The sequence below is a fragment of the Chiloscyllium punctatum genome, chromosome 7, assembly GCF_047496795.1.
Source record: "Chiloscyllium punctatum isolate Juve2018m chromosome 7, sChiPun1.3, whole genome shotgun sequence".
NCBI classification, from domain to species: Eukaryota; Metazoa; Chordata; class Chondrichthyes; order Orectolobiformes; family Hemiscylliidae; genus Chiloscyllium; species Chiloscyllium punctatum.
This window is the reverse complement of record NC_092745.1, coordinates 80,577,765-80,594,156: the sequence shown is the minus strand read 5'-3', so window position 1 is coordinate 80,594,156 and position 16,392 is coordinate 80,577,765.

Below are 16,392 nucleotides of genomic sequence, written 5' to 3'. Positions count from 1 at the left end.
CACCCCTCTATGCCTTAATTTTGTTCTGGCTTCAACTCTCAGTCTTGAGTATCTGATATCCTCTTCTGGGAGCCTTCATATAACTGAGCTTAAAGTTTCTCATCTTCAGGGTTTTCAGGGCAATAACTAAATACTCTGGTCTGGAACATTTATTAAACTCCTTAAACTGAGATACCTTACTCTTTACAATTCTAAACTATATTCTGCCTTTGTCAGGATCAACTGCTTTCATATCCAGATTCAGTCAAGAACCTTGCAGAATTACTGAAACTAAAAACCAATTTATTCAAGCTCTTGTTGTTTGCTCTAATAAAAAGAAAAATAATCATTCTGTGATTTTCTAAACAGGAACCTAATCCTAACCTTTTCAGACCTACTGAAAACCCTTATGTTACTAATTCAAATTCAAAAATCCAAACTCCAAGTATGTGATATCAAAACAACCTACACTTCATTATAGACTGATTATATAAAATAAAAATGCAAAGATGTCATATCGTAATGTATCAACATCTTTGTCACAATAGAAGATCATGCTGGAAGTGGAAGGTTTCAAGGGGATGTTTGTGAGGGAAATTGAAACATGCTGGCTCAAATATAATTTAAAATAGGCAGAAATAAAATGAGACATAGAGATAGTATATTTGAAAAACCTTGTTTATTACACTAGATTCTAAGAATTCCGAATTGTTGATCTGGTATTGTATATCATGTCTATCCAGCTGTATTTTCTTTAAGTTTTTATTAGGCATTTCCATAGCTTGCAAATTCTAAGGAGGCAGACAGTGATCTGTGGGCTATCATTAAGTATACTGTACAGTTTGTTAAATTCATTCATGGATGTAGGCTTCTGCAAATGTGATGGTGCTCCTCAAGATGCAACAGAAAAAAGTAAACAAGACAATTTTGGCACAAAAACAGAAAGTGGGAGAAACCCATCAGGTCTGGCAACATCTATAGAGAGAAAAAGAGAGTTAACATTTCAAGTTCAGTGCCCCTTCATGAAAATAAGATATGTTGGGGGAAAAGTGAATGAGGTTTAGTTAAGTTAGAAATAAATTAAATAGAAGGAATGCAGAATTTATCTTCAGCAGGTGTGATATGTGGGCAATAACTGTTCAATTATATACCCTGCTCAATTTTTCCTTCCATTTTGGAGATCTTGCATGGTGACGAAGGGACAGTTATTCCAAACCAAAAGATAAAAAAAAAAGAAATAAGGATAACAAGGCAAGCTGAATTGGAGTGCCTAACATTTCCATTTTAAAACAGAATTGTTTAGATTTGCATTTTTGCAATATTAGTCTAGTCTTCCAAATGTTCCAGGAGTAACTAACAAGCACAAGACGTTCCTGAGAGCTATGCAGTGTGATAGTCAAATAGTCAGCCAATTCATTCATCTGAATGGCTGGAGATCATAATCCAAAAATGCCCATCTCAGTCTTCCTGTGTGAAGAACAGGCATAAACCAAAACATACAGAAATTGAAAGTCTCACTTTCATCCTGTTCCAAAATACATGAGAAATGATTTCTGCAGGTAGGTATTTTATATATAATATTGTGTAATAGTTGTACTTTTTACATTAAAATTAAAATATGTTGAGCTGTGTTCCAATGTGTTCGATTCCAAATAATGAGTGTGTGCAACAAAATTCTTGGAATCTAATATATTTCATTGTATATTTGTTCAGGTGAAAGGGCATTAAAAGTGCAATGTGAAGCCAATTCTTGTATGATTTCATGTAAAACTGAAAATCATTCAAATACTTTGGAGAGGTTAAACATCTAAAGCATATTTGAGCTGTTTGTCAATATCCTTTCAAAGCCCGTTTTACGTTAAATCATGTTTATGATCTAAATCGGGGAAGGCATAAAGCAATGTTTACATTTAGCTGGAACTCCTGAAAGTCATGTATACAATGACAAATGGAGGAACAATGGAAAAAACAAACAACTCAACATTGGGACACTTATAAATCACTAGGTATGTATGTCTTAGAATATTTAATAATAATTCAAGTAAGATGAAGTAACTATTGTTGATATTTTCTTTGATGTATTGAGCATCATTCATTAGTGCCTCTACATCTCATTCAACAACTGTCTTAGTTACTTTATGTTCTTGTAGGACTGCTTGATTGAATATGATTGTTCTGTGATGATCCTGTGATTAACTTTAACCAATGAACACAGTTCCATTTACTCTGCAAATTTACACAATTCAGCCAAACTTAAGCCATGCCTTGGGTGAATAGAATCAGCAAGTTTCTCATCTCCATGGATCTGGCTACAGTTCAGCTAATTTTCACTACTTTGGATTTAGTTGCATCTCTTATTTCAGCATAAGTACAAACATATAAAATTTGAAGCTGTACTGAAATTCCTCATTACAAATAGCACTAGTTAACAATCTATGGATTGAGTAAACAAAAGGCAGTTTTAGTTATTATGTGATATGATTTGGAGATGCCGGTGTTGGACTGGGGTGTACAAAGTTAAAAATCACACAACACCAGGTTATAGTCCAACAGGTTTAATTGGAAGCACACTAGCATTTGGAGCGACGCTCCTTCATCAGGTGATGAAGGATGAAGGAGCGTCGCTCCGAAAGCTAGTGTGCTTCCAGTTAAACCTGTTGGACTATAACCTGGTGTTGTGTGATTTTTAACCAAATAGATATATGTGGTAAGTTTTAGCAAATTGCCATTAGATCCTATGATAGACCAAAATGTCAGTTAATCACATACCGATTTTTCTCGTTGGGAAATATATGTTTGGCAGTGCAGTAATAAACTAATTGATCCATGGTGATGTGCAAAATGAAAGCATACTTTTATTGTCCAATGCAGGCTCCTGGAATTGCTTATGGAGCTAATGTTGAGTATTCAGGTCTCAAATACGACAGACCAAAGATCAGGAAACATCTAACTCACATTTACTGAAATGGTTAACAATAGTAAATAGTAGGAGAAAGTGAGGACTACAGGTGCTGGAAAAGCACAGCAGGTCAGGCAGCATCTGAGGAGCAGGCGAGTCAACATTTTGGGCATAAGCCCTTCATCAGGAATGTAGAGCGGGGAGGTTTTAAGGGGGCTGAGAGATAAATAGGAGAGTGGGGGTGGGAATGAGGGTGGAGACAAAGTAGCTGGGAAGGCAATAGGTAGATACAGGTGAGAGGTGATGACGATGGGTTGGAAGGGGAGGGTGGAATGGATAGAATGGAAGGACAATAGACAGGTAGGACAGTTCAAAGAGAGCAGTGTAGAGTTGGAGGGTTGGATCTGATAATGAGGTGGGTGGAAGGGGTTGAGGAAACTGGTGAAGTTGACGTTGATGCCGTGTGGTTGGAGGGTCCCAAGGCGGAAGATGAGATGTTCTTCTTCCAGGCGTCAGGTGGCATGGATTTGGTGATGAAGGAGGTCTAGGTCTTGCATGTCCTTGGCAAAACAGGAGGGGGAGTTGATGTGGTCAGCTACAGGGTGGTGGGGTTGTTTGATGTGTATGTCCCAGAGATATTCCCTGACACATTCTGTGAGTTGGCATCTATCTCCCCAGTGTAGAGGAGACTACATTGAGGGCAACAGACACGGTAGATGAGGTATTTGAGTCTGCAGGGAAATCTCTGCTGGATGTGAAAAGATCCTTTGGGGTCTTAGGTGGAGGTGAGGGGGGGGAAGATGTGGACGCAAGTTTTATACCTCCTACAGCGGCAAGGAAAGGTGTTGTGAGTGGTGGGTGGGTTGGTGGGGGTCGTGGACCTAACAGAAGGAATGGTCTCTGCGGAATGCAGATAGGGGTGGGGAGGGAAATATATCTCTGGTAGTGGAGTATGGCTGTAGGTGGTGGAAATGACAGACGATAATGCGCTGTGTCGGAGATTAGTGTGTTGGAAGGCGAGGACTGGAGGGTGTGTTCTATCCTGGTTGCTGTTGGAGGGGTGGGCTGCAAGGGCATGATGTGCGGGAAGTGAAGGAGATGCACTGGAGGGCATTGTTGACCATGTGTCAATAGTGGCTGAATTCTGTGAAGTCTCCACTTGTTGAGAAAGATGAATTTATTTTTGTAATGTGACCCTTGCTTTGTGATTTGGGAATTACCTTACTTTTCTGTTCTGTGTCAGTTCTTATTTTTTCCTCAATGACTTGCCATCAAGCAACATACTTAGGTTTCTGGTCTGAGCTTTTGGATATGTTCATTAAAAGTAATTGAAAAATGGACTCACTAGGAACAGGTTCAATCTCTGATGTGATTTGGAACATTGACTGGTTTGGAACATTCTGTCCCTAGTAAGCTATGATCACTGTGTTCCTGGGCTTTACATTCCCTTGATTTCTTCCTCACTCTCTAATTCCCTATGGTGAGAATGAAGTGAAATCTTCAGCATTCAAGGGCAAAGCACACAATGTGCTCAACACACCTTCTCAGCTAAAGCAAGCTATGTAATACAAAGAGGAAGCAGACTGGTAAAGTTCAGTCGCGTCACCTTTATGAATTTTTAAGGAGTAGCTTCTAGAGTGTATTGTGCTAGCTCAACTGAACAAAATAAAGACAATATCGAGGATTGGTGAAGATTGAATAAAATTGCTTTCCCTTCAGGTTATGAAGGAATAATTATGATACAGTAGCTTAATAATGCAAAAATACTTGTAATATTAGAAGGAAGACAGTGATAAGTCAGGTGCATCCTATGATATCATGCACTTTCTACTCATATTTTTATATATACTGGTCAGCATAAACTTTTTGCAATATATAGGTTTGAGGAGGCAGAATGCAATGGAAATAATAATGGGACTGCTGTACATATGAGTTTCACCTTGCCTGGAGCAAGATGAAATTTTTGATTGCTGCCTCATTCATCTATTGTCAGTCATTGGGTCTGTGTACCAAAATGTGTCATAAAAATCTTATAATACCTACTTGTACTTGTACTGCCTATGTGTATGCATTTACCCAGTACTATTAATTAAGACCATGATTATGTCAGTAATGTTAATATGTGCTGCATGTTGATAAAAGTAATACATGATTGCGATTCTCCAGCTTTTGCCAAGTTCTGCATATCAATCAAACTTAACACAACTAAGAAGAACGTGTCAAGGAGGCATTTAGTGCCTAATTGATTAGGAAAATGGAAAAATCAGCAGTAAGTTCTACATCATGTCAAACACCAACACTATTCCATAATTGGTCACAAACATAATGAAGATATCTCTAATAGCTACCAATGTTTTAGCTGAAATCATGTTGTTTGTAGTTGTTCTGGTGGATTGACACTGACGATATGGCAAGAATCCACCAAAATAGCTTTTTCTGATCCTTTCATTCTTCCTCATTATATTCTTCTCCAAATAGGAAAATCATGAGGGATTTCTTACTGCAATGTTTAGCAGCATAAAGCTATTGGACAGGATTTGCAGCCGGTGATGAGAAAACCAATATGAGGAAATATCCGACTTGACTGCCATCTTCATCTTCCAGCTGCCACAAATATGTTTTTTCACAACTGTCTTAACAGGAGTGACCACTGCAGAATCCTCATGGGGATGAAAACTGTGATTTTATCATCCACCTGCTGATGAGTTGGGAACTCATGAGCAGTTGGCCCCCGATGTAGTGTAAGCACCAGGGATATTTCGTAGCAGTGAACTGTATGCTGCAACATCTTTCACTTCTCACTAGTAGGAGAGACTAGGGCCTGAAGGCACAGCCGTGGGTTGAAAGGACAACCCTGTAGAACTGAGATAAGGGGGAGTTTTTCAGCCAGAGGGTGGAGAATCTGTGGAACTCATTGTCGCAGAAGGCTGTGGAGGCCAAGTCATTGAGCGTATTTAAGAGATAAATAGGTTGTTGATTAGAAAGTGGATTGAAGATAATGGGGAGAAGGCAGGCGGAAGTGGTTGAGAGACATATTAGCTGTGCAGCAGACTTGATAGACTGAATGGCATAGTTCTATTCCTATGGTTTTGACACGCTGTCTGTCCCACTTAGCTGGCAGTCAATTTAGATCACTAAGAGTCCATGCAAGGATAATTTTCCTGGGTTACTGCCATTTGTCCAGCAGTGGAGTTACTTTATCACATGCAACAGTTGGCAAATTTATGCAGCTAGTGTTCTAAGGTTTTACTGCATGGTGTATAGCCTGGTGGGTTATTGCGACATTAGTCCCCCTTATTTTTAAATTTCAAATTGCTTTCTCTCAGGTACCTCTATATTGAGGCAACTTACATTGAAAGGTTGTGAGTTAACCATGCATTGCAAATTCTGGATCTGTTTTTATGAGTATGTAATTTATCGTCATATATTTGGATGCCTTATTGTGTGGACATACTAGTTCACTGATTTTGCACTCCCAATGAGATGCTGAAGTTGAAGGAAATACAGGCCAGCATTAGGCATTGTGAATTTACTGCACAGTTATGTCAACAATCACTGTTGAGGCTGACATCATCAATAATAACAATAATACTTGATCAAGATACAAGCAATCTGTGGACCTATAGCCACAAGGAACGGAAGAGAAAATAGTCCATTAGTTAGTTGCATTCGTTTTGAAGATAAAACTAAAAACTTGAAATACTGGAAAAATTAAATAAATAAATGAAGTGTATAACACATCTACCAGCATATGTTGGAGAAAGTTAATTTAACATTTGGAATTCACAACAGAATTAAATGCATCTGATCATACAAAATCTAAAGGAATTCCTTTCATTGCTGCAGTTCTGGAACAAAGACCCATAACATGTCACATCAAACAGAGTAGGTTTCAATTCATGTTACAGCAAAGTATTGGAGAATTTTGTCAGATCAGTCAATTTTCTGAGAGTTCCAGGGATAGAAAGTGTCCATCAAACTGAGTTTATTTGTACATGCTCAACAAAAGTTATATATTCCCACACTTTTAAAGATGACTTTGAATAACACCTTTTCAGTTCCGCAGCAACTGCAATTTACCAGTATTTTTCTCATGAAGTCATTCGCCACTTGTGGATCAAGAATTTGGATTGTAGATTACTTTGTTTTAAAATCATAGGAAAACATTATAGCTAACTGCATTGAGTTATTATCAATTTATCTAATTATCTTATTATTATCTAATAATTATTACGTTTATTATCTAATAAACATTTACCAACGAACATGTTGATATAGCTACGAGATTTGGAATGCCTAATTTTTTTCTTCCTAACGTTACAACCTTTATGATAGTGAGATAGTCAGTGGTTTGATGGGTGAATGGATGTAGGATTAAAAGAATAGTTGATTGTGTAGGTGGGATCAGGGGTAATTGAATAATTTAGTAACTGCGAGTGACAATGGTATGTATAGATAGGAGACTGACTGGGTATGTACTGTGATTGGCGAATGTGTGATTGGATTGAACACTGCAGTAGAAATAGGAAGCTTGCATTTGACCAAATACTGCAGATTGATTGTGCAGTGGTGATCTCAGTGAAGAATGTCAAAAAGATTTTTTGCTGATTGTGGTCAATGATCACTACACACTGAACAGTCCAAAACAAAATGCAATTATGGTGATATTACTTTCCTTAGTGTTATTTACATTAATTTATTGAATTCAGTTTGGATCTCCTTAGCATTTACATAACACTTTCTCACTTAAGCAAATATACAAGAGCAAATTCGAGTTCTGAACTAAAAGTTTTCCAAACTGAACAGTAGAGAAAGAACTCGGTAGTTAATTTAAACATGCCTCATGAGAACCAATGGACTGTCTCCCTTCAGCACTGAGCCACGCATTCATGTCCCTCATGTACCCACACCATTTCATGCACCTACGCCTCTTCACACACACTCTCTCTCTCTCTCTCACATATGCATCCACGCCCATTCATTCAAACATCCGTGCTCACCCAGGCACACAAACCCACACCCATTCACACACTCACAGCCATTTGTGTGCCCACCACAACCCTCATTCACTCTCCACACCCATTCACATACCCATTTGTGTCCCCACACCCATTCATGCACCCACACCTATTCATACACCCACAGCTATTCACGCACCCATACACATGCCCCCACACCTACTTCCTCATAGTTGTTGGTTAACTAACTGCCAACTGAACCTACAGGTTAACCTCAAGAGAATCCTGAACTAGGACTACCAACTCTCTTTGTTCTTCAGATTTCCGAAGTCTTTCCCCACCTCTCACTTTCCCACATTGTATTCCATCTGCCACTTCTTTGCACACTCTCTGAGTTTGTGCAAGTCCTTCTTTAACCTCCTCACTTCTTCAACACGACCTGTGAAAGGCTGACAGGACAAGATACTGTATGTTGGATAATTGGGTGATATTCAAGTAAAGGCTGACTGCATTTCAACATGGTCAAAAGACAAAGCAACCAAAACCAAGGCCCCTTGGGTGAAGAGGGAGATAGAAAATGTGATGAAACAAAAACAAATGTGTGTGATACAGGTGAAGCAAATCCTTTAAGTGAGAACCATGCTGAATACAATAATTTGAGAGTGGAATTGATAAGCGAAGATAGAAACAGTATCAGGAAGAGTGGCAGTCAACATATCGATTGTTTGTCAGTAAATAATAAGTGGCTAGTAAAGTATCCTATTTGGGAGATAGAGGGTGAAACATGATTTGAGGATGCAGGGTAACGATATTTTACTTAATGAGTACTTTGTATCAGTATTTACTGAGGAAGAGGATGTAACAAAAAGTCAGTATAATTGGAGATGGTAGAAATAATCAATGAGATGAAAATTATAGGATGGATGCAGTTGAAAGGCTGACTATGTTTGGAATGGATATGTCTCAACGCCTGAATGTCTTGTATCCCAAAATGATAATGGAAAAGGAAATGAATATCGTATAGGTTTTGCCATAATGCTCTGTAGGTATGGAAAAGGTGCTAGAGGACTGGAGATTGGCAAATGTGACACCTTTGTTCAAGACAAAAATTTCCAGGATCCTGATACAATGACAATGAAGAAACAATAATATACAGTAGTTCGAAGTAAGGACCATGTGTAGCTTGGAGGGAAACTTATAGATAGTGGACAGGATTTGGGGAGACAGGAAGTGAGTTACTCACCACAGTATTCCTAACATCTGACCTGCTCTTGTAGCCACTGCATTTATGTGGAGAGTCCAGTTGAGTTTCTGATCAATGATAACCCCCAGGATGGGGAATTCAGTGATGGTGCCACCACTAAATGTTAAGGGGCGGTGGTTAGATTGTCTCTTATTAGTGATGGTCCTAGCCTGGAATTTGTGTCATGCAAATATTGTGTGCCACCTGTCAGCCCAAGCTTGGATACTGTCCAGATTTTGCTGCGTTTGAACATGGACTACTCAGTATCTGAGGAGTTGTGAATGGTGCTGAACATATTGCAATCATCAGCAAACATTCCCACTTTGCACCTTATGATGAAGGGAAGGTCATTGATGAAGCAGCTGAGGACACTACCCTGAGGAAGGAACTCCTACCGAGATTTCCTGGAGCTGAGATGACTGACCTCTAAAAACCAAAACCATCTTCATATGTGTCAGATATGATCTAACCACCAGAGAGGATACCCATTGATTCGAGTTTTGCTCGAGCATCTGGATGCCACATTCGGCCGAATGGAGCCTTGATGTCTTGGGCTGTCACTCGGACCTCACCTCTGGAATTCAGCTCTTTTGTCCATGTTTGAACCAAGGCTGTAATGAGGTCAGGAGCTGAGTGGCCCTGATGGAATCCAAACTGGACATCACTGAGCAGATTATTACTGAGCAGGTACTGTTTGATAACACTATTGATGCCACCTTCCATCGCTTTAATGATGATCAATAGTGGACTGACATGGTGATAATTGGTTGGGTTGGAATTGTCCTGCCTTTTATGTACTTGGATAATGTCTAGGTCTTACTGCACATGAACACAGAAGGCTTCAGAATCTGAGGTGTTGTGTATGATGCTGAACATTGTGCATCCAGTGAACATTCTCAGTTCTGATCTTATGATGGAGGAGAGATCATTGATGAAGTGGCCAGAAATGGTTAGGTCAATACCCTTATGAGATCTTGAGAGATGTTCTAGGACAGAGATGATTGACCTGCAACAACCACATCTCTCATACTTCAGGCTAGGGGCCACTACTACTCACAGAGTTTTAATCCAATCCCTTGAACTTTAGTTTTCTTGAAGGCTGCTTGATGTCATACTCAGATACTGCCTTGGTGCATTGAAACAGTTTGGCTCAGGAGTAACTTTTAATGGAACACAAGTCTTCACTACTATTGTTGGAATGTTGTGAGGGCCCAAAGCCTTTTCCACATACAGCTGCTTCTTTATATCATGTGGGTTGAATCGATTTGGCTGAAGATTGGCATCTGTGATTTTGGGGATTACAGTAGAAGACTCAGATGCGTCATCCAGACACCACCTCTGGATAAACATATATGTAAATACTCCAGCTTTGTCTTATGCATTGATGAGGTGGGCTGGTCCATTGTTGAGGATATTTGAGGAGCCTCCTCCTCCTGCTACTTATTTAACTGCCCACTGCCATCCATGACTGGAGTGGCAGGACTGAAGAGTTTAGATCTGATGCATTGGTTGTGGAAATGCTCAGCCCTCCCTGTTGCCTGCTGCTTGTACTGTTTGGCAAGCAAATAGTCTTGTGTTGGGATAGGTTCACTAAATTGACACAATTTTTGATGAGCTTGGTGCTGCTACCAGCATGCCCTCCTGAACTCTTCATTGAACCAGTGTTGATCCACGGTTTGAAGGTAATGGTAAACTGGGGCAATGTGATGGACCATAATAAACAGATTTTATTTGAATACAATTCTGCAGCTGCTGATGGCCCACAGTGTCTTGTGAATGTGCAGTTTTGAGTTGCTTGATCGGTTCGAAACCAGTCCTATTTAGTACAGAGATAGTGCCACAATGATGGAAGGTATCGTTAATGTGAGATGGGAATTTTGTCTCCACCAGGACTGTGGTGCCCACTCTTACTGATATTCTCATGAGTGGACATGTCTGTGACAAGCAGATTAGTGTGCATGAGGTCAATAGATTTTTCTCCCTTGTTGATTCTCTCACCACTTGCCGCACATCCCATGTAACAGCTGTGTCCTTCAGGATTCAATCAACTAGGTGAAAGGGAGTACTACAAATGCTAGAGATTAGAGTCAAGAGTGTGGTGCTGGAAAAACACAGCAGGAAGGCGGCATCCAAGGAGCAGGAAAATTGACATTTTGGGCGAAGGCCCTGATGAAGGGCTTTTGCCTGAAACATTGATTTTCCTGCTCCTCAGATGCTGCCTGACCTGCTGTGCTTTTCCAGCAGCACACTTGTGACTCCTTCAGGATTCAGCCAGCTCAGTCTGTAGTGATGCTACTGAACAGTCTCAGTGATGGATATTGAAACCCTCAGCTGCAGTACATTTTGTACTTCCACCATCAGAAATAGTGACATTTGTGGGATCATTGGCTTCACAAACAGAGGAATTGTCGATAAAGGCAGTAAGCTTTGCTGAACTTGTATGAAATCTTGGTTGGGACCCAGCTTAGAGTATTGCCTCCAATTCTGGTCATCACACTTTCAGAAGGATCCTTGAGATGTGAATGTACTTCAGGGGCAATTTACCAGGTTGGTTCAAAGACTGTGGGATTTTACTGGATGATTAGGTTAGGGAAGTGGATGTTATTAACAACATAGAAAATAGGAGCAGGAATAGGCCATTCATTCCTTCAAGGGTATTCTGCCATTCAATATGATCATGGCTGACCATCTGACCCTGTAATGTGTTGCTGCTTTTTCCTTTAGACCTTTGTTCCCTTTAGACCAAAGAACTATATCTAGTGCCTTATTTAAAGCATTAAATGTTTTTACCTCACCTGCTGTCTGTGGCAGAAGATACCACACAGTCACCATTCTCTAGATAACAAAATTTCTCATTCCTAAGTGGCCTACCCTGCAAATTAGATGTTGACCCCTGGTTCTGGACTCTCAGTTGTTGGGCACATCCTCTCTGCATTGTTGTCCAGGAAGCAAAGGAGAATGAATGGAGTTTAGAAGCAGATGAAAAAAAGTTGTTGGCATTAGCTGATGATACATGGAATATAGAGCGCAGATTTAAGGTTCTGGGCAATAGATGCAGGCAGGATTGAGAGGAACACCTTGGTCATAACTTAGAACTCATGTTGATGAAAGTGTTAAATGTGTACATATTGAATGACTTCAAACGGCTGAGTATTTGAATGAAATAAATTTATATCTCTACAGGAATAGATTGGGGGAAAACAGCTTATTGAATTGCACTATGGAAATCCAGGACAGACTGACGGGCTGAATGGTCACTTTCTGTGCCTGAATGACTTTGACTCAAGATGTGTTATTATTAGTACATTTACAACCTGTTTTCATCATTTGGCCCAAACAAATCCCAGAGTCCTTTGCCTTTTTTTAAAATGTTAACTTAGATTATACACTTAAACCTCTGAGTGGGGTTTGAAGACTCAGTCTTCTGACTCAGAGATGAGTGTATTACAGTGAAGATGAGGCCCACTTAAACACTAAAGGCCAATATTTTCTTAAGTAGTACTTACAACCACGCTGGTATTAGGAAATCAAACATGTCACAGTTTTAAGTTCAGAATTTTAAGCTGATTAAACCTTTATGAATCCTTTATGACTCATTACAGTCTACCATTTCTATACATTTTCTTTCCTGGATGTGAACATTTGCACATTTCTACTTTACATGATTAAAGATAAAATAGAACTCCATTTAATAAGAACCTAATTGAGCCTATACTTTTACTTCACTTAATAAGCTGCATTTTTAACTAACAAACTATTTTTAAGTTGCACTAAAAATATTTACATAACTCTTAGCTATATTTCCATTTTTTCTTTCTTTTACTACACAGGATTGCTATTTTACCAAATGAGTCACAACTAAAAAACAGCCCACTGTAAGAAATTGAAATAGTTTCTTTCCTTCTAGAAATATACATAAACAGTCCCTGAAAGTGTCCGTGTCACTTGGATTAGGCTTTTGCATTGTCAATCCAGATTGGTGCCTGGTGTAAGCTATTAAATATGAAACTATTTAGGAAGAGCCAGGAGATAATCCTGGATAATGGAGCAAAATAAGGGGAAGTGATATTAGATTACATGTGGTAAATTTTATAGTATGTGTTTGCTACATGCAGAACAGAATGCCAGATGGCTAATGCAGCTGGAAATTATAAAACCATCTAATGTGGAGCTAAACTTGAGACCTATAAATGTGAGCTTTACATTTTGTGAAGTCAAGCTCTCAGATTGAAGAGACCCACTCCCTTATTAATGCTTGATGAAAAATCTTTGATTATTTGGACTCCACAAACTCAAGAGCAATTTTCTCACCATAATACAGGTCTAATATAAACTTAAAAATCATGCAACACCAGGTTATATTCCAACAGGTTTATTTGGAGGTGCTAGCTTTCGGAGTGCTGCTCCTTTGACTGGTAGCAAGCTACTGGACAAAGGAGCAGTGCTCCAAAAGCTAGTGCTTCCAAATAAACCTCTTGGACTATAACCTGGTGTTGTGTGATTTTTAACTTTGTTCATCCCAGTCCAATACCTGTACTTCCTCATCATAGCTAAAATAAACTGACTGAAAACTGAGAGGTGGGCAAGGGGCAGGGTTACTGTACTGATGTCTTGGGGTTTATTCCATATTAATTTGTTTAAAATGGTTCAAATGGATGATTGGCTTGTTGTAAACTATAACCCATTAGAATTAACATGGATTAACATTACTCATTAGGGGGTCATCCCTTTTTTTTCAGGTGGCTGAGCTTGTCACAAACTACTTTCTTCAGATTGAAGACAGACCAGGAAAGGTGGTGTAAGATCCAGGGTAGTGTCCCCAAATGCTTTGCTTTGAGAGCAGTAAACTGATTTCTCAACTTCAATAACATTGAAACACTGTGCAAAACATCTGTCCATCCTCAACTACCACAGGTTGTAAACTTCACCTGCTCAAATCATTTAAGTATTGTATCTAGCCTGTTGTTTCTCAATAAACTTAAATAAATGACCTGAAAGTTATATATGAATAGTCAACTCCCCAATTTCAGGTAATGACATCCCCGAATCATGATACCCTTTCCAAGTAACAATGTAGTCTGGGTGCCAGCAAGAATGCACTTTCATGGAAGGAGGAGTCTCTTTGTGATTTTCATTTAATCACCACTTGAGTGCTAAATTTGCAAGTTTCTAATTTAGTACCTTCAGGCATGTTTAAAATATGTGTAACAGCAAATGTCACCAAAATTGTGAGCTAAATCCAGACTTTCAAACAAGCAAACCTTATTGGTCTAAAATCACCTTGTTGGTCTCTACTCTGAAGAAGTAATGTACTTCAATTCCAAACACTTTTACATTTTGTGTGGTGATATACAATTTGAATGATGGTGAAAAGAGATACATGCTGCTGAAGCTTTTCATCTTGTACTGATCAGGGCAAATACAAGAATGCCAAACTCCAAACAGTCATAACTATTTATACCATAGGAGAAAGCAATGCTACGATTGTATGGGAAGTCAGCCCTTATTGATTGAGGCATTGTCATAATAAAACAAAGGGGTAACAAAGTCAGCATATTCCTTTTGTTTGCAGAGATTGGATTCTCGAATTGGAATATAGGTCATTACTAACAAATGTAAATAAGACAAGTTACAAATTCACCTGATTATCTCAAATTGGTTGCTAGTACAGCTATTAGCACACTCAATATTATTCAACAAAGCGTGCCCAATCACAGAATAAAATTTAACAATGGACACTTATTTTGGGTTTTTCAAGCATGAAGTGATTAGGTACTGTTTGTACTCTGCAGCAAAACTAATCTGTGGGAGCAAGGCTATCGAGCACTTTTTCTTCCACTCATGTGATCTGGGCATTATTGGCTGGCCTAGTTGCATTTGATGACACGATGGTGAGCTGTTTGTTTTTCACTATGTGTGCCATTTTGAAGTGTCCGCCGTACCTCAAATTACCATGGTAAGGTTAAGTATTTCAAAAATTTGAGCTACAGGAAGGTTTGAGTCTTTTCACACTATTACTATGCTGTGGCTGGATAAATAGTATTCCTGATGAAGGACTTATATCCCAAACATCAATTCTCCTACTCCTCGGATGCTGCCTGACCAGCTGTCCTTTTCCAACACCACACTCTCGACTCTGGTCTCCAGTATTTGCAGTCCTCACTTTCTCCTAAATAGTATTTTTGCCTAACAGAATGCTGGTGTCAGCCAAATGAAATTCTGTCAACGCATAATTGAGCATTGTCATCGGTGAACCTCTGAACCAACGTGACCAAGGCATATAGTCCATAAATTGCAGTGATTGGTTGGTGAAATGAAACAGCATGCTCGTATGGTTACTCATATTGGGCAGAACGCAGACTGTACTCAGCCAGTCCACGCTTATTATTCCATCATTTAGAATCACTTGCTGAATAATCCAGAGCACAAGAACAGATATACTGACACACAATTTAAGATAATAATTGAATTTCATAACATGACTATATTCACCTACAGGAACCGGTGGTGTCGAAAAGCCCTTTGACATTTTGTCAATTAACCAGGAGCTGGGGAGCTGACTGTTCCTAGTTTCCTTTTCCATAACAATTCCTTGGCTAATTAGAGTTGACTTGTTAAATAATCAGTACTACTTTGTCCTGCAGTATAAATTACTGTGATTGTATGAAATTTGGTATGCTTATGTTTGTCCTAACAAGTGCTAAATGAAAAGCTATGTGAATATATTTCTCTTTTGAGCAATTTTACCTTCGCTGAATTGCTAAAAACTTAAAAGTTAGCTTCGCTAAAGGATTAAGAGAGTGTAGAGCTCATAAAACTCTCAGGTCTCTCTGGATTGACTAATTTCAGATAGAGCAGCAGCATTGGAGTACTGCAATTGGCCTCTAGAAAACTGGCTTCAGGAAGAGAAATAACAACGCATATTCCCAACGCTTAATATGCAGGAACTCCTGCTGTAGTGTAAAGTTAAATGAAGTAACATAATTTGATTTATCTGCACACTTGTTCTCAGATCATTTGTATTCTGAGCAAACATTGATGATTTTGCAACTGAAAAAGGCAAGGGATACATTAATATTCTATACAAACTCAGTGATAAAATGATTAATTGTTGAAATTGTTCAGTAGAACCGACTACCTTAGATATCCTATATACAAGGTCAGATTTTCAATAATGCAATGCGTTTACTTTTTCAGAGAAATTTCATTTTATAAATGTTGACTATGAGTAAAACATATTGGAAAAGAACTGTGATCATGAAAATTAGACAATAAGACCATAAGACATGGGAGCAGAATTGGCCATTCAGCCC